The sequence below is a fragment of the Phascolarctos cinereus genome, unplaced genomic scaffold, assembly GCF_003287225.1.
Source record: "Phascolarctos cinereus isolate Bilbo 61053 unplaced genomic scaffold, phaCin_HiC Scaffold_4;HRSCAF=312, whole genome shotgun sequence".
NCBI classification, from domain to species: Eukaryota; Metazoa; Chordata; class Mammalia; order Diprotodontia; family Phascolarctidae; genus Phascolarctos; species Phascolarctos cinereus.
The window spans coordinates 355,392,928-355,415,692 of NW_027555847.1; the positions used below are offsets into that span (position 1 = coordinate 355,392,928).

General features: G+C 36.4%; 1 protein-coding gene across 1 annotated transcript in view; it reads right to left on the reverse strand.

The window, feature by feature from the left end:
* NIPBL (NIPBL cohesin loading factor) overlaps nucleotides 1–10,765 on the reverse strand; it is a 266,866-nt gene extending 256,101 nt beyond the window's left edge. The window contains 1 exon segment of the mRNA XM_020995941.2: nucleotides 10,677–10,765. The gene's annotated coding sequence lies outside the window, so the exon portion shown is untranslated.
* Between the last annotated feature and the right edge of the window lie 12,000 nt (nucleotides 10,766–22,765).

Consider the following 22,765-nt stretch of genomic DNA (forward strand, 5'->3'; position numbering starts at 1 on the left):
CACAAGACCACATACAACATTACCAAGTGCAGACTTTCTGAACTTATAGACAAGGCACTCAATACCTACTATAACACTTGACTACTGCTACCAAAAAAATTGACAGGCCTATCTAAAAGATGGTACCACATCCTACCTGTGTTCCTTCTTTTGGTTTTCTATTTTCTACAACGAAAGTGAAGGTGTCTTCAACTCTATCCCCTGTACCCCTAGCTGCCAAGCCCTCCCTTTCCTCACCTGTAAAATGAGGCCCAGGGAAATTCTGTGACCTGCCTAAGGTTACATAGGTATAATAATTCTCAGAGGTGGGATCTGAACCCACATTATTTGATTCCAAAGTCAATGCTCTTTCCACTGTATCATATAATTCCACAACGGGTATCTTCCACTGCAACAATAAACACAGTTGATGAGACTATTTCTCCCTGTTTTATGTCTCATTTTATATCAATAATCAGAAAATCAAATAGTTTTCACTGTTGTTACATCGAGGAATCCTGTATAGGCTTAATATATCAATGTGAGACACCTTGTTGGAGAAAAACCATTAAGGCACTTTGTTCTATCCATTAAATGTTTTTATGGTCAACAAACAATAAAGCACAGTGGGATCTTGTAGTCTCTCTACCTTTCAATCAGCTATGTGACTATAAAGTTTTAGTCTTCTACAAAATTTCGTTTGCAAAAGCCCACCACTTCATATGCAAATTCTTACAGATACATACTTTCTTATAGACTGTCTTGGACAGTTAATGCAAGTGGATAGTGAAATGGGTCCAGAAATGAATAGAAGAAAGAGAGTGGGCTGGGTTGCGTCTGAAAAAGGATGCATTCTTTCAGTGATCCCAAACTTCTTCCTGAAGCAAAATCTCACCTTTTAAATGTCAAAATTCTTCCAGTGGCGCTATTTGGTTACAAATTCTGAAATATAATATTATCCAAAGAATAAGAATTAAAATTCTATGTCATCCTTAGGACAATGAAGATAAGTATGATGGGTGACATAGGCTGGGGCATATTATGAACAATGAATTGTGTGCCTGATGCAATGTAAAAGACATCAAAGAAATACATGAAAAGAAAAACAAGTGGACCAGTCAAGTAGTGAATGTAAAGGATAGTTTTCACTACTTGGCCAATGTACAATTCTACTATCCATGAAAAGTTAAGAAAGATGATCCTCAGAAGCTTGGGTAGAATTCCAAACCCACAAAATCATAAATAAAATGAAGACTACTTCATTTATAGTACTCTTCATTCTGATCTTTTTAATTTATTCATTCAACCACATATTTTTCTCCCTCTCTACAAATGGCTGATGGACCACCTTAATTTCATTAAATACCGTTTCTCTTCTCTTATTAATTAGGGTTAATAAGGAGGTGCTAGTCATGTCTTTACCTCTCCCTTCTCTGAAATTCTATTTTATTTAGTGGGGGCAGTACAGTGTGATGGAAAGAATACTGGAAATTAGGACCAAGTCCTGTTCTACAGTTAACTAGTTGTGTGACCTTGGGTAAGTCACTTCACTCATTTCATAGCAGTATTTCTAACAGCACAGGACCAGAAACAAAACAGATGCCCACAGATTAGAAATGAAATTAGAAATTGCCAATTTTATTGACTAAAAAAATGTAATGGAATATTTACTTCATCCTAAGAAATGATCAATATGAAGAAGCATGAAAAGATTTGTATGAACTAATGTAAAGTGATGTAAGTAGAACCACGAATATATAGGACAAATGTAAATAGGAAAAAGAAGCAAAGAAATTGAACTGCGTAACTGTAATGACCAAGCTTGGACACAAAGAAGAGATAAGAAAATGCATTTTTTTCTTTGCAGAGATGGGGGATTATGAAGGTGGTACTATACATACTTTGTCAGTTAGATTAATGTGTTAGTTAACTTTGCTGAGTTACTCCCCCTCCTCTTTTTTTTCCTACAAATGACAACTAAGGGGAAGGATGGGGTGGAGGGAAGGATATATTCAGAAATAAAGGTATTGTAAAAATAAAAATTATCAATACAAACTTTTTAAAATTACCCTTGTAACCCTATGAGGCACCTCCAATGGCTGTCATTGTGGGCAGAACTCTGGACATTTAATTAGAAAGACCTGGAACCGAATTCCAATTCAGACCCTTACTAGCTGTGACACCCAGCACAAGTCTTAACTCCTAACTAAGCTGGTATACACATCTGTGAAGTGAGGATAAATAACAGCACCTATTTCAGAAGGTTCTGTACAAGGATCAAATAAGAAAATGTATGTAAAGCACTTTGTAAACATTAAAGCACTATATAGATGCTAGCTATTATTAGCCACATTGCTTTAAAAACTTATTTCAAAAGGTTTATGTTGTTTGCTGACACTGTACACAATGTATGTACTCTTTTAAAGATAGTAAGAAAGCTTCTGAGACTCATCTTCCCTGAGGATTTGGACTTATCCATGGCTCAGAACAAATACAAAATGGCTAATTTTGCACTCACAGTTTCTATAATTATACAAACAATCAGACCATCGGTTAGTCTCATAAAGTTTGTTTTTTTTAAACCCGGGAACACCAGAAGTATTAGTAGGCTTTAAAATTCCATATTTTCACAACATAACTGTGGCCACCACATAAATGTCACACCCTATGGTTGGGTTTTTTCCCCCAGCCCAAAACTGTTTTATAATCTTTCATCGTATAATCGTCGCATAGTATAATTCCGTTCATTATGCAGCAATATATTCACCAGTGGCATAAGGATACACATTTATCTCGGTCATTCCATGCCACAAGCCTAGAATTCTCAGCACATGCACATTGTCAGTATTCAATTTTAACATATATTCACGAGTATTCTGTGCATTCTAATCTTGCACCAAAGACAGTAATAAATGATTTTTTAAGCAATACTGGCACAATTTAAAACAAACAAGCTTCACATAATGGTCCATCACACCAGCTTCTGGGGCAAAAACTGGCATAAAACCTGTGATGGTTATGCAGTGAAATATGGTAATTAAAGATTTAAAAAATTTTTTTTTGTTCTATAAAGATTTCCTGATCTTGAACAGATAGAATGAAGCTAACTTTAGCATTGCTCAACACTAGACTAGTTAATTTCAACTGCCAGGTTTTAAGTTGCAAGAAAAAGTATTACTTTACTTAGGCATAAGCAATCAGTTTCTTTCACATAAGTCAGGTAAAAAAAAAGTGTGGGAGTATAGAAAGACTGTCTAATTTAAAGCCATGCATTGTAGTTATAACCTGATTACAGTTGAGGGAAAACTGTAAATCATATATAACTACATTAAAACGATCAACTTACTTAGGTGAATATAGACTGCAAATCCACAGGTGTATTAAACAAAGTACTAATGGCACATTTGTAAACACACTGAAAGAGTTATGGTTTTAGGAAATGGTACTGATCTATCACCTTCTTAGGATTATATGGAAAGATATTTTTGTTTTTCAAATAATAGATCAACTATAAAAACAAAGACTAAAACCTAATTTAAATTTAATTACATGTATTAATAATGAGATATATTTAAATTTTATTTTAATGACACTTTCTTTTGACACTGCTGACCATACACACAGCCATTCTGTTGTATAAACACCCACAAAACAGCCTAAGTACATGTGATTTTACAATGGTTACACAGTGTTACAAAACTATCGAAAACCAATATGAACATGTATTCAATCTAAACAAAAGCATTAAGCAAAATGACCAAGAGTCAACTCTGACCAAAAAAACACACCAATATTTCATAATTACCTCACATTTCAGTGCCTGGCACATAGTAAGTGCTTGACAAATGCTTGTTGATTGGCTTCATAATTGTTCAGAAATGAAAAGTTAAATTTAAATTAATATACTGGTTTCTGTTAACTTCAATGAATTACTTTCAATGATCAAAGTTAAATTTTATTTTTTACTGACATGAAAGTTTTTTTGGTCTGCAAAAGAAATGGATTCAGCCAAAAAAAATTTTTTTAAGCATATAAAAGAACACTTTAAAGATGCAGCACCTCCGTTTTAAAGAATCTTTAAATTACCTAAGTTTACATATGTAAAATATCAAAGCCAATAATAGCCTATACAAACTATTAGTTGAAAATTCAATATATTCTATAAAAAACTGTGAAAGAAACGGATGAATCTTAATTTGACTGTTTAACACTTCTGTAAATAGGAAATATCTAGAGAAGCGCACTAAATATCACAAGCTCTTAACATGTTAGGGCTGGAAGGGACCTTAGAAATCATCTAGTCCAACACCCTCATTATTTAGATGCAAAAACTCAGGTCCAGATAAGTGATATGATTTACTCAAAGTTATACAGCAAAAGTACATGGCAGAGCTGAAACCAAAACTAGGATGTCCAGATTCCTAGTTGAAATACTAAGTTATTTCAAACATAACGGGGGCTTTATAAATTTTCCTAATTGAGCTGTTATATTTTTGTTGCCATTGTTTAGTTGTATTTCAGTTATGTCTGACTCTTTGATCCCTTTTGAGGTTTTCTTGATGGAGATACTGTAGTGGTTTGCCATTCCTTTTTCCAGTTCATTTTACAGATGAGGAAACTAAGGCTAACAGGATTAAGAGACTTGCCCAGGGTCACACAGCTAGTGAGTGTCTGAGGCCAGATTTGAACTCAGGAAGAGGACGTTCTAGACTCTAGGCCCCTGCACTCTACACACTGCACCACCTAGCTGCCCTAGCTGTTACACAGGATGTATATTCGTATATATATGGATCTGATATCAAACACAATATTGCCCACAACTTAAATGCATGTTTGCATATATGCTCTTATTTATGAGGCATAACTATAAAGTAGTGAAACATTTTATTTTTAAGTAAACATACTAGAACTGGCTCTGAATAACTTGGGGATTCGCCATCATCGAAAATAATCAAAAGAATGTTACCCAGCTTCTAAAGGCAATTCCAAAAGGGTAATGACAGTATTAACTGAGAAAAGTCTTTTACCTCTCAAGGTGACTCCTTTCAAGAAGACAGTATTTTCTGTTAAGTTTAAGTTTGGTGTTTGCTTTTTAAACTGTTATTTTACAGTCATACACCTTAAGTGTACTGACTTTGGGCAATTCACTTAAACTTCTCTGGGCCACAGTTTCTTCATTTGTAAAATGAGGAGGTAGACAAGATAACAATCCTTAAAATCCCTTCTAGTTCTAATATTCTGTGATGATTCTATGCTGTCATACAAATATAAATAAAACAAAGTTTAATGAAGTTTGGTTTGTCCCTCTCACATAAGGAAGTACAAATCTACTCTATTAGTTCCAATCTAGTTCTAATAATCTGGCCTCAGACACTAGCTATTGTAACCCTGGGCAAGTCACTTAACCCTGTTTGCCTCAGTTTCCTCATCTGTAAAATGAGCTGGAGAAGGAAATGGCAAACTACTCCAAAATATTTGCAGAGAAAACCCCAACTGAAGAGTTAGCCATGATTGAAATAACTCAACAACAATAACAATTTCTAATAAGTGTATCATTTGGGAAAAGTAAAGAAATCACATATTTTACAAGTCTGTTTAAAACGCAACATTTTATAACCAAGTTAGTGTCAGAAATTGATATTTAAAGTACCCATCTGATTTTCTTCAGTTCAATTTAATTGCCCCTATACACAATTTTTCTTTTTAATACTACACAATCGATTTACTAAGAAAATGATACTTATAGGTTCTTCCAACTTTCTTTAACTTTTAATGTTACTCTATAAAACTTTAAACTTTATCAGAAAACGGCTAATTCCTCCAATACTTTAAATTTGGAAAATACAAGCAATGTTTAAAAACACTAAACTAAAAATACATAAATGGCAAAATCCAATGAGTTTAAATTTACTTCAAGCTGGTCTCCAACATCTTGATATACAAATTATGAGTTAAAAGCAACTGTGACTAGTCCTTTCAACTTCTGGGGAAAAATTCTGACTACATAAAAATATGGTTAAAAATATAAATCTGATCTAAGATGAAAACATCATTTAAAAGCCTTTTTCATTCAACTGTGAAGACCAGAAACACTAAAGTTCTATGCTGACAATTTTAAAAATACAATCATTACACAAAAAAATTCAGGAGAAAGGAATGCTTCATTTAAAGTAGCTATTTCCTTTATCTTCCACAAGATCAACATATTTAAATCAGCCTACCAAAAAACCTCTCAAATCACGACTTAGGAGACAAAAATACAGTTTTTATATTGTATTTCATCTTTTCTGGTAACAGATTGGAAAAACTGCAGAGAATGGTAAGATTACAGTTAATCCATGGATAGGGGAGTCAGTGTCAGGACTCAGAAATTCCTTTTCTGAGCTCATACCTCTCTTACAGCATCACAGTCTAGGGGCTAACAATTACTTATTCTCCCACTGACTGCTTGCATGTATTTGGGCAAGTCACTAGGCCTCTGTGAATGTCCATTTCTCATCCAAATGTGGAAATAATGCTGATCATTTTTGTTACAGAGATATAATGAGAATACCTATAAAAGGCTTTCTGGTTGTCCTGGGAAAAGGCGCCCCCAAAATTTTTACAAATGACAATCTACACAGTAAACTACAGAAAAAGAATGCATAAGAAAATGGTTTACCAAAAGGTTTATAATACAGTGTACTAAGATGAAATCTTTTGTTATGATTAAATCTTTATTATTGGCTTATAGTTTGACATTTTTTCTAAAAATTTTTAGTGTTTACATCATTCTCCGCAATTTATTGTAAATATGAGCGCAGTGAACAATGTTAAGAAAATTTGAATATTTACCTTTATCCTATTTCTATATTTAAAGATAATTTAACATTTGTTTTACCCTATTTTTGTATTTAAAGTTAATGCTGGACTTAAATCTTTTTCACATGGGCTGTGGTTTCAAATATTTACCTCATTCAAACTCTGTGTTAAGTTTTCAGAAATTACATTCAAAGGTTTCCAGGAAGAATTCTTGTCTATGGCAGACCTTCCAATCAAGTCATTGTAAATGAAATCTCAAGTAAGTAATTTTATTGATTACATAAAGAATAGTTATTTCCTTTTAAGTAATATCAAAAAAGGTTAAAGTAATATCAGATTCAAATGTGTAGTTTTCATATACCAATATATTCATTTTTTTACAAAATATTCCTAGGGGAAGTATATTACTGTATCAAAATTCAATACTTGGGTTTAAATTAAACGTTTCTGTAAACTTTGTCAGGAAACAGTGTCAAATGTGAGTTTCTTTAGGGAAATCTAAAAGCCCTAAGAAATAAAGAGATTAGTTGGATTGATATTATTAATTGGGTTGGATTTTGTTTTGGTTTTTTTTTTTACTTTTCTCTTCTCCAAGTTAAGAAAATTTCTATTTTAGAATATATGACTACAACTTTCAAAGACTAATTACTTAAGAAAGACAATACCCCAAATAGTTCTTCTGGACTGTATCCAATACAACAAAGAAAAGTGACTATTATGTTAGGGATGTGGAAAATCAGTCTTGCCCTCAAGAGCTTACACTCTGGGGGTGTAGATGAAGGGAGGAATACAAACAAGCTCCCCTTTGAGGTAAGGCACGTACAGTTGTATATGATAATTGCACTTACAGGGTATCAGGAAAGGCTTCCAGTAGCAAAGGAACTGAGCTATGATAGGGATTTTAAAACTTTCACTTTCCAGTTCTAAAAAGAACAAATAAAATTATGCATTCTTTAATGAAATTCATATTTAATTTCCAAATTTAAGATGTCCCTTAACATATCTACCATATCCTCAAAAAATTCCCTTAACTTTTTTACTGTTACAAATTTTGCCAAGGCACAAAAACCGAAAGTGTCATACCATACCTAGTAACTCAGATATTGAAAATGATTAACTATTTAAGTTTTAACCCTAATTTGAAGTATTGCCTGATTCTACAATCTGCTTTTAAGGGTTATTAAATTGATTAATAAGAACACTCACTAGCAAAAACAAAACAACAAAGAACAACAACAACAACAAATCCTGAACCTAACCCTATTAAATAAATTTGAGATTTTTAGTGTAAGGAAAAACTTTTCTGGAGTTTCCTACTTTCCCAATATACAACTGAGGTACAGAAGACAAGAACTGCCCATGTTATCTTTTTCTCGGAGGATCTGAAAAAATTCAGAGAATATATAACCTTGTCTTTGTTTATATCTAAATACTAATACAGTTAAATGATTGAGTGAAGGTTAGTTTCCTAACAAATGAGGTTTGGGAGAAGAAGAATGAACAGTATACTCAAAAGCTCTGGGAGAAAAGGTCCATTTAAAAAATTGTTTTCAAATTCAGGGGGAAAAAACCTGAAAAAGAGAAGTTTAATTATTCACTCAATATGCAAAAAATGATTTTCCTCAATATTTCAGAAACAAGCTAACAACTAATCCATGGTTTTGCTTATAACTTAGCAATTAAATACAGAAAATCAAAATGAATTCCTAAAATGGGAAAAACAGTCTCAGAAAGAAAACACTGTATATTGAACATCTAACACTGCAATTTAAGCTTTTTTTTAATCGATGAGAAAACTTCTCTAAACCACTATTAAACAAATAGTACGGATGGTACGTCGCTTTCTGATGATGAAAACTAACCAAGTACAACTATTTTTTTCCACAGTCCTCTGCTGTAAACTAGAGAAGTCTCTGATCCAAAAGTGAAACAGCTGTTCAATTAAAGTAATAAAGACTACCACAGGAGCATATATGGTTCATTTTGCAATTTATACAACAGTCAGTTTAGTGTGTGTGTGCATTTGTGTTTTAAAGAGCTGCTTTCTCAGAATGTGAAATGTTGCTCCCTCCCCTTCTCCTGCTCCTCCCCTACCCCCACCCCCACCCCAAGCAGGCCTGAGGCCCTGTTGCAAACAGTGTCTAACAGGAGCAGGCAGCACAAAGACAGGAATGGGAGATTAGTGGGAGGGAGGGAGGCCGGGATTGGGGCTCAGCAGGAGCTTCAGGCTTTTTAAAATTCAAACTGCTCCCTGACCAATACAAATCACGGACACGCTACTGACTACTACACGGATTTATAGCATTAAAAACATGCCTAGTACGTGACAGCTATATTAACTTGACCCTTTTTAACATTTATCTGAACGTTTATAGACAATATAGTTAAGCTCAATGCAAGCAAGACCCTAAACTCAAAAATAATCTCCAGAAAAGTTACTTATTCGACAGTGACAGTGGTAATTTAATAAGGCTACAAAAAAATCTTTTTGAACCAGTGTAACACCAACTAACAAACTTAAGGCAAATGTTAAGCAATGTTGCTCCTTAACGACTTGAACATTTTTTTTAACAGATATGAAACAAAAGTATCAAAACAGTACAATGCAGGTAAGCATTGCTTTCCATGCAATTTCTATGAATAAAGTTTCTTTAATTAAGTTCAAAAACTTGCATTTCCAGTTCAATCACACACTACTACTTAACAATTCACTTACACAAAAACTGGAATTTGTTAACAACTGATACTCTTCTCGAGCCATTTACGGATACATTTGACCTATTAAAATGACACCTCTCTCATTACACAGTCAAACATCATGGGCACAAACAGCCAATGACAATCCTGAGACCTCAAAAAGATCTACCCTGACATGAAAGGATAGCACCTTCTACAGTCTTTACCTCAGGGATGTTAAACATAACTTAATTTATATCCTTTTAAATCCTTCTCTTTTATCTCCACCTCTTAATAATATCACATTTCCCACAATATTTATCAGCTCTTTCTCGCCCCTCCACTTCCAGGTAAAGAAGTACCCCAAAGTAATAAAGTATTCCATTTATAAAACGCTCTTTAAAACTCCTTAAATTATTCATACAATACGTAGTGACAGGGTATACCTGTCAACAACTTTACACTTATCGTTGAAAAGAAGAGTGTTCAACTCTTTAAGGAGTATATTAACTGTTTATGTCACTTTGGTTTTCTGTATCACATTCGTAAGTGACGATTTAATGCCTTTAAAAAGGGAAACGAGTCTCTATTAACTTTTGCATGCCCAAACAAGTTTTAAAAAAGGAAAATAATTACTACTGGATTCGTTTCTGGGTATTTAACATTTGTCTCACTCTAACTGAAACTACTTCCTCCCTTCACAGGGTCACTGGGGGGGAAGCGGGGGGGGGGTTGTTTGTTTCACTGAGACCTTTCCCACTTCTCGCACCGGGAAAGTTGTAAATATAGAGCAGATCAGGGCACACTTGCTGTTAGTTGTATTGTTTCCGCCTCCTCGTCTTACTACCGCTTCTCTCTCGGCTGAGGCCTGTCACTGAGAAGCAATCGCTCCGCTCTGACCGGAGCCTCTCCTAATCCCCGAGCTCAAGTAGATTCCGCTGGCCCGCGGCCTGCGCTCTCCGCCGGGCCTACGCCTCCCCGGCCGCCCGGCAGGAACCAAATCTCCTCCGCCAAAGTCGGCGGGGAGAGAAGCTGTAAAACCGCTGCCGGCCAAGGAGCCTGCTCCCGGGAAGGACAACTCCACACTCGCTCCGCCGAGGAGACCCCGGGCTGCTGGGGACGGGAGCGGGAGGGGGGAAGGAAAGGAGCCCGGGACCTGGCCCCGCCGCCGCCGCCGCCGCCGCCGCCGCCGCCGAAAGAAAGAGAAGGAAGGAATTTACCTGGGCGAATCGGCGTTTGAATCCGTGGGGAGGCCGAGGCCGAGGCGGCTCTAGTGAGCCTATAATCCGGGCCGGGAGGGGGGGCGGCTGAGGCTCCTCTTCCGTCTCCTCCTTAGTGCAGTGAACATGTAGAGCCAGGGGGAGACCAGCCGAGAAGACAAATCGCTGCTTCTTCTTCCTCCTCCTCCTCCTTCTCCCACATAGAAACACTTACAAACACCCAACCGGGGGCCCCAGCTACCGAGGGGGCATCGCAACCGGCTCGGGAACCAATCCTCCTCTCGGTGGGGGCGTCTCTGCCTGAGGCTTGGCGGTGTCGGGCGAGTCGGTACCGAAGGAGGGGGGGGGAGGGCGGGGGGGGAAAAGGAGCCCTGTGTGTGTGTGTGTGTGTGTGTCTCTCGCTCGGTCTCTCCCTCTCAGAACAAAATGCCGACCGGAAGTGCAGCTGCAGGAATGACTCCCTCCACCGGCGCCAAACACCAACAACCTCCCCCTCTCCCCCACTCCACTTCCGCCACTGCCGCCGCCCGCCCGCCAGCCCGCTGCCGCCGCCGCTGCTACTACTACTACTCCAGTCCCCCTGCCCGCTGCCAGTATCCCTCGGCGCTGCTCGTGCCGCCGCCGCCGCCGGGCGCAGCTCCTCAGGCAGAGCGCAGCTGTAGCCCGGGCCCGCGGCTTCGGCGGCAGCAGGATCAGGCTTCCCTCCAGCGGCGGCGGCAACGACGACTGCTCCTCCTCCTCCTCTCTTCAGCCTCTGCCTCGCTCCCTCCTCTTCCTTCTCCTTCTCCTGCTGCTGCTGCTGCCGCCGCCGCCGCTCCTGCTCCTGCTGCTGCTGCTTTGGGTGGGGTGTGGATTTTGCCCTTTATTGTAGATATTGCTGAGCTGTATTTTCGACGGCCTCGGACCCGGCCGGTTACTTTCGCTCTCGTTCTTGCCTTTCTTTTCTTAGGGGAAAATGAGACCTCAGCTTCGGGAGTCGTCGGTTTTCCAGCGAAGGTTTTGGGGTGGCTTCCCTTCCAAACACCCCCCCACGCACACACACACAAACACACTTTTCCAGGAGGGACCTAAGGGCCCGGGACACTGGAAGGCTGAAGAGGATGGGTTGTGTGCCCCGGCTTCTGCCCAGGTTTAGGGAATGCTGCTCGTGGGTGGCCAGGTTTTGGACACCCGCGATTCGATAGGATTTTCAGGTGATGTCCTCGCAACCAGGTGGCCATTCTTTACTTTTGACGGAGCTGACTTTATGCATCCACACCTTTTGTTTTGATGGAATAATAGGACGACACAGCGCTGGATACTGAAATACTTCTTGGCATTATTGTCTCTGGAAATCCACCAGTCTCTCCCGTTGTCTGCCATTCTTTTCAAATGTTGGGGTTTTGTTCTGTTTTGTTTTTCACTGCTGGGGAAATGGGCTTGTGGGCAATGCTATACCAGGGAAGTAAGAAAATATTCAGATGCCATTTCTCTCCTTTTCTCCCACCTGGATGTAACTGGACATAAGTTAGCTTCATGTGCATTAAGGTATTTTGCGTGCTACATTTATACACCCTTCTCAGGGCTAGATGGAGCTGTTGTGTCCTGGGGGGAGATGCCAGAGGAGAAGCTGCCGCTGCCTCGGAGCCAGCAGTGAGGTGCTGCTTCACTTTTATGTTGCTTTTGTCTGCAAGACAACGTGTCTGTGATGCAACAGGTTTTAAACTCCTTTTCTGAAGTGAACCCTGAGAAAGAACCCATATGGATCCAGAGGATTAAACAGTTGTTAGTTAATTGGATTACTCTTTACATTTCATTTTAAGACTGTACCTTGTTTCCAGTTCTTTAACTGTAACTAATGAAGTAACTCCCTTAACTTGAACAATCCTTCCTCCCTTTTTCTCATCCTGTTTCCTTGAGTGATACTTGTTAAAATGCTCTTCAGTTTATTTGTTCAAAGGGAGGAAAATCTTTACTTCAAAAGCAGTACAGTAGTTGAATGATTAATTTAAAATTGAGTTGAATTTGAATTGAGCTTAAACCTTGACATGTTTTATGCCATTTTAATAAATTTGGTAAAATTATGAACAGGTTACACTAATGGCTTGTGTGTATACCTGTTTTGATTTAAATAGTAATATATGTAATATTTGTTAAATGTAAATGGGGATCTTGACAAATCAGTTAACAGGTGAATTAGAAATGCAGTCTAAAAATCCTGAGATTGGGCTGGTCTTTATTAGATAATACGCCTGTTCAGTATTCATTCAATATTCACTGGAGAGAGCTTTATGGAAAGGTTCTAAAAAGGATGAAAAATCTAGGAAGAAAAACTATTTTAAGTCCTGTATCAAGATGATATAACACACACTATGAAACCACTCAACAAAAACAAGTTAAGACAAGTTTGTGGTGATGACTTGTTTTTAAAGTTTCTACTTAAGGGCCCTGTGGAGGACTGCTGATTAGCTCAGTTAATTCTATCACTTATCTTAGGAGCAGCTTTTCTCTTCCCTAATTATAGATTCCATGCCTACTTTTGACCACCTTCTTTCACATACTTGGGGTTGGTCATCAGAGTAATCCAAAGAAAATGTCTATCATAGACAGATAGGTCTAAATTCTTCACTGATATTGGGGGAGGAATTAAAAAGACCTACTGATGGTCTTAAATGGACTGTGTATGCCTAGTCTTGGTCCACAACTAAGAAAAGCTTACCATTCTCTTATTCTCTCCGGCAATTAAAACGCTAATACATTTTACTTTTGTCGTTCTGGAAAAAAAAAATCCCAGTGAAAGCTGAAGCTTGAACTAATTTGAAAACTTATCTTTTAGTTCACTTTATTTTTAGGGCTATTTGAAATTATTGATCACCTCTAATAAACTTAGATGCATCATTAAATTAATAACAATGACTTGAAAGGTACTAGAAGTAGAAATGAAATGAAAATACCTGTTTTTTAGTTGCTTTTACAAAACTAAACTTCTTAAAAATACTTGCACCTAAACCTATTTGATTTATAGTGTATATGTGCCTTTATAATTAATATTCATAAAATACATTTTCTGCATAAGGTTTATGACATGAAAAAAAGATATTCTTCCCATTAAGTCTTACCTACTAGTCTTATACAAGTTTTAAGTCATATACAAATATCGTATATTTTCACTTAATTTCAGAATGCCATTATTTTAAATCTGCTTAGAGGATCATTATGCTACTTCTCTATCATCTCTTGAATTTTAGCAAGTAACCTAGTAATTCAGCATATTTGGGTAATCTAACAGCTATGTTATACAAGTCATTTACTTATGATACATAAAATGCCAACTTCTAAAGGTTTTCACATTAGAGTACTGGAATGGATCTTTAACCTCATTGACATAGGTGTGCCTTCCCACTACTGTAGATTGCAACCAGTCCAAACCTGTCCATCCTATGGGACTCTTGTCCATGTACTACTCTAAGTTCACCACAGGGGGTCCACTTAACACTCTGGAAGGCCTTCTTCACTTTCTCTTGACATGGTGAAGATATGATTGAACCATAAGTTGTCTACCAGTTATTTCTCCCTCTTGCCATGCAACCAGCCCATCTTCCTTTTCAATTATCAATGAAAATATCTTTAATATAGCTTGTCTATAACTCGTTGGTGATGTGTTGCAACCCGCTCACAGCTACTACAAACCTCTCTATTGCCCTTTATTTTATCCTCCATTTCAGTTCTTTAGAGACATGTTCTCTGATTTGTAGCCACACAAATGCTGGAAGAATGTTGGTATTATTTTAAAAACTGGCCTTTGTTTCAGGGACAATCTTGGGGTCACTAAAATAATTTTTCAATTTCACAAAGGCAGTCATGCCCACTCTCCTATTCATAATTCTGTGCCCATTTGCAGGATCTTCCCTATCTATCTCTGTCACTACAAAAGCACCATAAGTTGTCCATTTAATTGCATATCATGGTCTGGACAATAAGCATTATTCATTACATTATAGTATGGTATAAAATTGAAAAATGCTTATTAATATTTTCACTTCTTGGCATACTAGCATCATACCAATAATGCAAACCCTAACTTTATGGTTAGTAGGTGCTCGTATTAAATGCTTTCAGTCATTGTATTGCCAAAATATTAAATCGTCATGAATCATAGACTCAGAGTTAGAAGGGAACTCGGAGGCCATCTAGTCCAAATTATATCAAACCTAATCTAAAACATTCCTGGCAAATGGTCAACCAGCCTTCATTTGAAGGCTCCTGTGATATAGGCTGCCTTAAAAAGCAGGAAGTCACCTAGTTTTAGACCATTCTAGTTGTTACTTATGTACTCAAACACTAAGTTCCTACTATATGATAGGAACTGGGGCAGTTTGAAATTTTACATATGGCATAGTCCCAATCAGAAATTTCACACAGATCCAATCACCAGGAAGCTTACCCCACCCCAAAAAGTATAATTCTTAAAAGAGAGCCCATGGATTTGAGACTTAATCCTGATGTTTATGATACTGACTAAAATTACTACAATAATTTATTAAAATGAAATGTAAGTGGTAAGCATTAGGTATTATCACTATTTCACAGCAATATACAGTACTATGTTATTTTCTTCCCAATTATGTTCATTTTTAAGTAAAAATATGCACTTATTGTGTGGTATTGTATTTGGTTATTCTATTTACAATCACTTTCTGTCAGATACTTTAGTATGTTTTCTAGAATACTATTGCAGAATTGTAGAAATCTTTAAAATGCAGACCAGAAATTTTTCCTCTAGTACACCACCTAGTGTTTTAATAGTTTATATGTAAATGTCCAAACTGGGGTTCAGTAAGGAAACTACTTCATAACCCAAGAATTTCAGTGTCAGTGTTTTGTTGATATCTGGCCAAAACTTAACTGGGGAAGGAAGAAGAGAAAGGAAGCAGAGGTACTCTTTTTAACAATATTCCCTCCTTGCTTTCTATCAGTAAGATAATATATCAAATAAGAAGAAGTACATGAACATGCTTTGCAAATTACAAATATCATACAACAAAGCAGAATGATGATGATTTAAATTAAATAATATATAGCAGTAACAGCTGGGCCCTTACCAGAAAAATAGAGGATACAGGAGAGTATGAAGGTCTGAAGATCTAGTTTTGAGTCTTGACTCTGTCACTAATTCACTTTGTAAGATTAGGCAAGTTACTTAATGTCCCTGAGGCAGTTTCCTCATTAGTAAAATGAGAACTGGATGATCTCTTAAGAGTCCTTCCAGTTCTAATATTATGTCTGATTTAAATACTAATTGAATTCAGTAATTTTGTATTTTACTTTTCTGACCCCTTCTGCTGAGTAATCTCTTCCCCTGTTATTTAACTGCTTTCAAATATTTACAAATTATCATCTCCCCATGCACTCAATATTATTTGTTTTGTTCATACGTATTTAAGTCATTCTTTCTGCCACAGTAAGCTGACCTCCTATTTTGTCCCAAAGTATCTATACTTTCTGTTTAGCAAGATAATATAATTAGTCTTACCTGAAGATTACTATTACTATTCAGTACTATATGAAACAGCACTGAGTGTATTATGGTCTATTGGAATATATTGGCAAGTAGATATGTGTTATTTTTTAAGATTGATGGAAATGCATTTATGCAAAAATACCTAAGAATTACGTAGTTGTAAGCTATGATTCAGAATTTATCAAAGCAAAAATTAGTTATTTCAAAAAGAAAAACATTTTTTCACAATTTCTGAAACTTAGCACAGTACCTAGCACATAGTGATTATTAAATACTTGTTGACTTACATTACTGAATCCTAATTAGTTTTTTGAAAGTTTGTTTCAACCTTGTCAATAAAGTTATTTTCTTTTTTGAGACCGTGTACTCCTATTTCTCCTTGCTTGAAATTAGTAGGTCAATAAACATTTATTAAATGATCACAATGCCAGGCACTGTGCTAAGTACTGGGGATTAAAAAGAAAGGCAAAAAAAAAAAAACCCCAAACCAGAACAACCTCCCTGCTCTTGAGGAGCTTACTATCTAATGGGGGAGACATGCACAAACAAAATATGTACATGATAAATTGGAAATGATCAACAGAGGGAAGGTATTAGTATTAAGGAGAATCAGAAAAGGCTTTTCTTGGAAGATGGGATTTTAGCTGGGACTTCAAGGAAGCCAGGGAAGCTAGGAGGCAGAGATAAGGAGCAAGAAAATTCTAATTATGGGGGACAGTAAATGAAAATGCACTGTTAGGAGATGGAATGTTTTGTCTTAGGAACCAAACGGAGGCCAGTGTTACTAGATCATGGAATACATATGGAAGTTATAAAAGATTTTAAAAGACAAACAGAACATTTTATATGTAACAAATAGTTGGATAGGCTGGGATCACCTAAGGTGAAGGACCAGCTTCTGGGAGATACTCTCTCCATTCCCCTATAGGTGAGAATAGCCTCTTCCAATTGGCTACATAGACATAATAGACTATAAATTTTAAAACTGCCAGATGAGGACTCTAGCTCTCTTTCCTGCTGCGTCCAGAAAAGGTAACAGTCACGGTTCACTCGCAACACAAGTACCATGAACTCAAAAGTTTGGGGAAATCTTCCTCCTCTTCTCCCCCCTTTCACTCTGTGGTAGTAAGAATCAGACTAGGAGTTGTGTTTTAGTTTGTTTTGTTCATCCTTTTTGGTTCTAGGTGCAGCTGGTGTAATCTCCACTGAGTTCAGGAGTTCAAGCCATGGTGACCTTCAAGGAAGGATTTCACGCCAGATATACAGCTCAGCCAGCCTAGTCAGGGAAGCCCTGAGAAGCCAGAAAGCCTGGGACTCTATCCTAAATGAGGCTTTGGACATAGAACTTGGATATGTACTATATAAGCTCTGAGCTAAACTATGAATCTAATTGCCCTTCCCTTCTCCAGAATTTGAGATGGTGGTAGAATAATGCCCTAATGTGTTAGGGAGTATGTATATGTGCATATATGTATATATATAATTTTTTATATATACATGTGTATATATGGGTATTTATAGAAATGTGTATATTATATATATATATATATATATTTAATATACCTTTGTTTTTAAAAAGCTAATCCAACTATTAAATGGTTACATGAACTGGGGTATAGGGGATCCCCCCTACAACTGGAAGAACATGATCATGGGGGCCTGGAGCCAATAGCAGAGAACACCCTAACCTCTCTTAAGGGTACTGGAGAACTCTTGAATTGGGGTGAAATATAACATATCTGGCCTTCAGGCAGTGAGAGGCAGTAATTACTGTTACATTTATTTGATCCTGGAGTTATAATAGTGAACTACTGGAATTTATTGAATGGAGGATGGAGGAGGTAGCATAGGATGACATGGTTTAGTCTGATACTTTAGGAAAATAGCTGAGTGGAGAATGGACTGGAGTGGGGAAAGACTTGAAGCTGGAAGACCAACTAACAAGCATATATATACAGTCTAGGTGTGAGGTGATAAAGGCCTGCAGCAGAGTGGTAGCAGAGTTGGAGGAGAGAGGGGTAGGGGTATATAGGACAGATGTTTCAAAGGTAGAATGAACAGGACTTGGCAACAGATTAGATGTGGGGTGTGAAAGGCAGAGCTGAAGGTGACACCCAGGTTGGAAGCCTAAGTGACTGGGAGGTGCTTTCAGCAGTAATAGGAAAATTAGGAAAAGAGGAGGGTTTGGGGTGAAAGAGAATGATCTCAGTTTTGGACATGTTGAGTTTAAGATGTCTATGGGACATCCAGTTCAAGATGTCCAATAGGCAACTGGAGATATGAAAATGGGAGTTAGGAAACAGAGATGTTAGGATTAGATAAATAGATCTGGGAATCATTAATTTAGAGATGATAATTTAAACACTGAGAGCTGCTGAGATTACCAGGTGAAACAGTTTAGATGGAGAAGAAAAGAGAGCCAAGGACAGAGTCTAAATGCAGAAGTAACTCACAGGCTGAGTAGAGCTGAAAGAGCATAAATATTTTAAAAGTTATTTCATTTTTGAAGGCAATAATACAAAATCCATTTTAAAATTTCCTTCCAAAGTAACTCAGAGGCTTATGATATTCATTTTAAACTGTTTTCTCAAGCAGGTAGCATTTAGTCAAAGAAAGAAACTTACAATATTTAAGTCTGATTGAATTTGTCAAATTCCAAAATCCAGAATAACTTGTTTCTTTCAAATATTTCTAGGAAGTTTTTGGGTCAAGAATAATGTGAAAGAGTTCTGGAAGGCTATCACTTAGCTGGGAATTATAGTTTTACTGATTTATTCCAACAATTCTCTTTCAAGAAAGAAATTCTTTTTTTTTGGCTAGGCACTGGGGTTAAGTGACTTGCCCAGGGTCACACAGCTAGCAAGTGTTATGTGTCTGAGGCCACATTTGAACTCAGGTCCTCCTGAATCCAGGGTCGATGCTTTATCCACTGCGCCACCTAGCTGCCCCCAAAAAATAAATTCTTAAGGAAGAATAATGCAGTGGAAATGGGGAAATATTCTGCATTTAATCTCTCCACAAAATTATTTTTAATGTTGCATTGAGCATTTTTCTCAGTGAACACAAGTCAAACCTTTCAACTTAAAAAGCTCTAAGATTAATAGAATAATTTTGCTCTTCAATGAGTTTCTTATTACTGTATCTTTCAAAATATCTATTTAAATTTGTGTGAAGAATTAAAAAAGGGAAAACCTGTGCAGTGGGAATGAGTAAAAATTATCTGACCAAAGGACTTAACATTGAACCTTAAAGTATACTATATTTTAAGAATCTCTTACAAGAGAATCTCACAAGAATCTCTACCAAAATAACTTTAAAACATCATCATTATAAAAGATTAGTAGATTTTCAAAATGGGAGCAATGTTGAGAAAAATCTGTTTAGAAAGCATTAATGGCTAAGGATTTCATTTTTCTAAACATGCTTTGATAAGCTCACTTTTAGCTCTAAGTACTCAAAGCTTAGAAATTAAGGTTAACAGTTTTCCTGAACAAGACTTAAAATTTATTAATGATAAGGACATGTAAATTCACATATGTAATTAAAATATGTAAATATGTATAGTAAAATTTGTTGTAATGAAGCTTCTTCAAAGCTAATTCATATAAATGTTTTGCAGGCACTTATCACTCTAAGCTGAAAGAAATAATACTATTAACCAGAAGAGGGAGCCAATTTAGTCCTAAAAGATTACAGGAGTACAAAGGAGGGCCACATGACTTCCTGTTTTGAGTTTCAGGAATTTAGTAGCTAATATACTAGTGCTGAATTAGGACAAACTAAAATTCAAATCGGGAGGGCTGTGGCGGAGGCAGATTGCCAAAGTATAAGATGAATATCAAATTTAAGTTGGAGACCAACTTAATATATATTCACACAAATAAATGTTTATTTTAAAATTATTATTATTATTATTACCAGCAGCTGGGTTGTAAATATATCAGATTCTCTAATGTACAGTAGCTTGGACAATAAGTCTTCAGTGCAATGATGTGATCAAAGAAATGACATTAATTATCATTTGGGAAATAATGGATATTCAACCTGAGGCATAAAACTGGGGACCATGCTATTTTTACATAAAAACACACCCTTAGAGTATAATGAATTGTTTAGTCAGACAAAAGAGTAAAAAAAAAAGTTATATTTTTCCATTTTGGCTGAATATTCTAGGGAAGTAATTTGTTTTGTTTTTGAAAAGTAGATGGGGGATTAGATTTTTCAAAAAGATTTACATTAATTTTCATGATAAGGAAATAGTATCTCAGCATTAGTAAGAACCTCAAAGTTCAGTCCAACTTAAAGAAATTTCCTCTACAACATCCCTCCCTAACTAGTGGTCACTCAGCCTCTCCTTGCAGAATTCCAGCTAAGAGGAACCCCACTACCTCCCAAAGCAATCCAATCTCCTCTTGCAAACCTCTAATTGTCAGAAAGTTTTTCTTTACATCAATCAAACTCTACTTTTTAAAACTCTCCCTACCCTTACTATCAGAATTCCCAGTTGCTCCTACTTGTACATCTCGGGACCAAGCAGAGTAAGTCTTTTCTTTTGCATGACAATACTTCAAACGCTTTGAAGTTATAACATTTCCCACTGTCTTCCTTTTTTCAGGCCAAACATCCCACGTACCCTATATTCCACATAAACCGTATAAATATCTATATCTCAAACACATCCCAGACTTCGTGGTTTTTTTTCTCTTGAAATTGTTTTTATGATTCAATATAATTGAATACTTGTACTCTGTGGATAGAGTGCTGGATCTGACGTCAAGAAAACCTAAATTCAAATCCAGTCTCAGATTTCTTACTAGCTTGGTGACTGTGGACTAAGTTTTTGGCTTCTTTAACTTTTTCTTTTGACTTTGTGATCCAAGTCACTTGATCTGACTGCTTCAATTTTCTCATGTAATAATAATAGCACCTACCTCCTAGGATAAAATGAGATAGTAATAATACTAAAGGTGCTTTGTAAACCATGAAGTGATATATAAATACTTTTATTATTGTTGTTATTATTTCAATACTGAAAAACATTTGAGTATTTTCTTAGATTAGGCATTCAGTTGGTAATCTTAAATTAAGAGTGGAAATATTTTGAATACTAATTGGAAAAGGAATATGTTTTTGCCATCCACACACACAAAATAAGAAATTTCAATTGGTGAAATATTTAAAGGACCATAGCAGCATAATCACAATAGCACCTCAAATTTATATAGTGTCTTTTTAGAACTTAAAAATACCCAAGTATAGTAGGCGCAAAGTGAATACATGACTATATCCTGCGATCTATTACAAGTAAAACTACATCATCATTGGATATTATTTGATTCATATTTAAAACAAATAAAAAATTCAGAGAGGTAAAAGCTTTTAAGAAAAAAATATTAAACTATCATAGTTTGGTATCATTGTACTTTGCAAAGCATATATACTTTTAGACAAGTTCTGTAGGCTGTCCATATAAATATATAACACGGTTTGGTCTTTAACCACTTCATTTTTCAGAAAATAGACTGGTGACATAGAAAGCAAAGGATAAACTAGTAGACAGCCTATATGCTCCACTGGTACCTTCATAATGTTAAAGAAGAAAGCAAAGAATGCCCCAATATATTGGGTCTGTCCCCTATAGAAAATTTACAGTAGAACATAGATGAAAAGTACACAGGATGAGCAGGCATGGATGAGCTGTAATCTACACTGTTGGTATGAACATCTACCATGATGAGTTCACAGATCAACTTGAATATTTGAGCCTGGTAGCTTATTCATTAAAGGGCTTGTGGAAATGTGGTGTCTAATGTACTGTTGGATAGCCGAATAACCAAAATAAGTCTTAAACATGACTTCACTTTAATTGAATTTATTTCAGGCTTTTATCCACAAGAAAATGCAACATAAAATCAAGCAAAGATGTCTGTGGACAACTAAGGGAGACATTACTATCAGAAGTAGGATGACTGAACTTTAATAGCTAGCAGATAACATCACATGCAACTAGTTGGTAAATTTCTTGACATCATGGACCTTACTGTACCATTTTCTTATATCCTGAAGAGCACCTAGAGAACACATAGTAACAACTTAAATAGTTTTCTGATAGCATTTTAAGTAGAGTTGTACAGGATTTGTGCTTAATAAATAGTATGTGGTAACAAAAATCACAATCATCAGATGTAGGATAGTCAGAGTCAGAGTCACCACAAGACCTACCCATCACAGTAGGGCAGTCATTTGATCTACGTTACATAGGTTACTTCTGTGACACTTAAGCAATCCAATTAATATTTGGCAAATTTAAAGCTTCATGGTAACTTAGAGGCAATCCAGTCCAACTCCCTCATTTTACATATGAGAAAAAAAGGCACAAAGAAATTATGGGAATATGGAGTTATGTTAGGACTTAGAGAAGGTCAGATCTCTTACAAATACCGCATCAAAAAACAAAAAAAAAATGCACCAGAATGAGCAATAATAAAGAAAACCGAAGAGAAACTGCTACAAACTCCTTCATCCAATCTAAGACTAAACAAACAAAAACCCTTCCAGAATCCTGCAGAAGCATTTAGTAGAAGTAAGT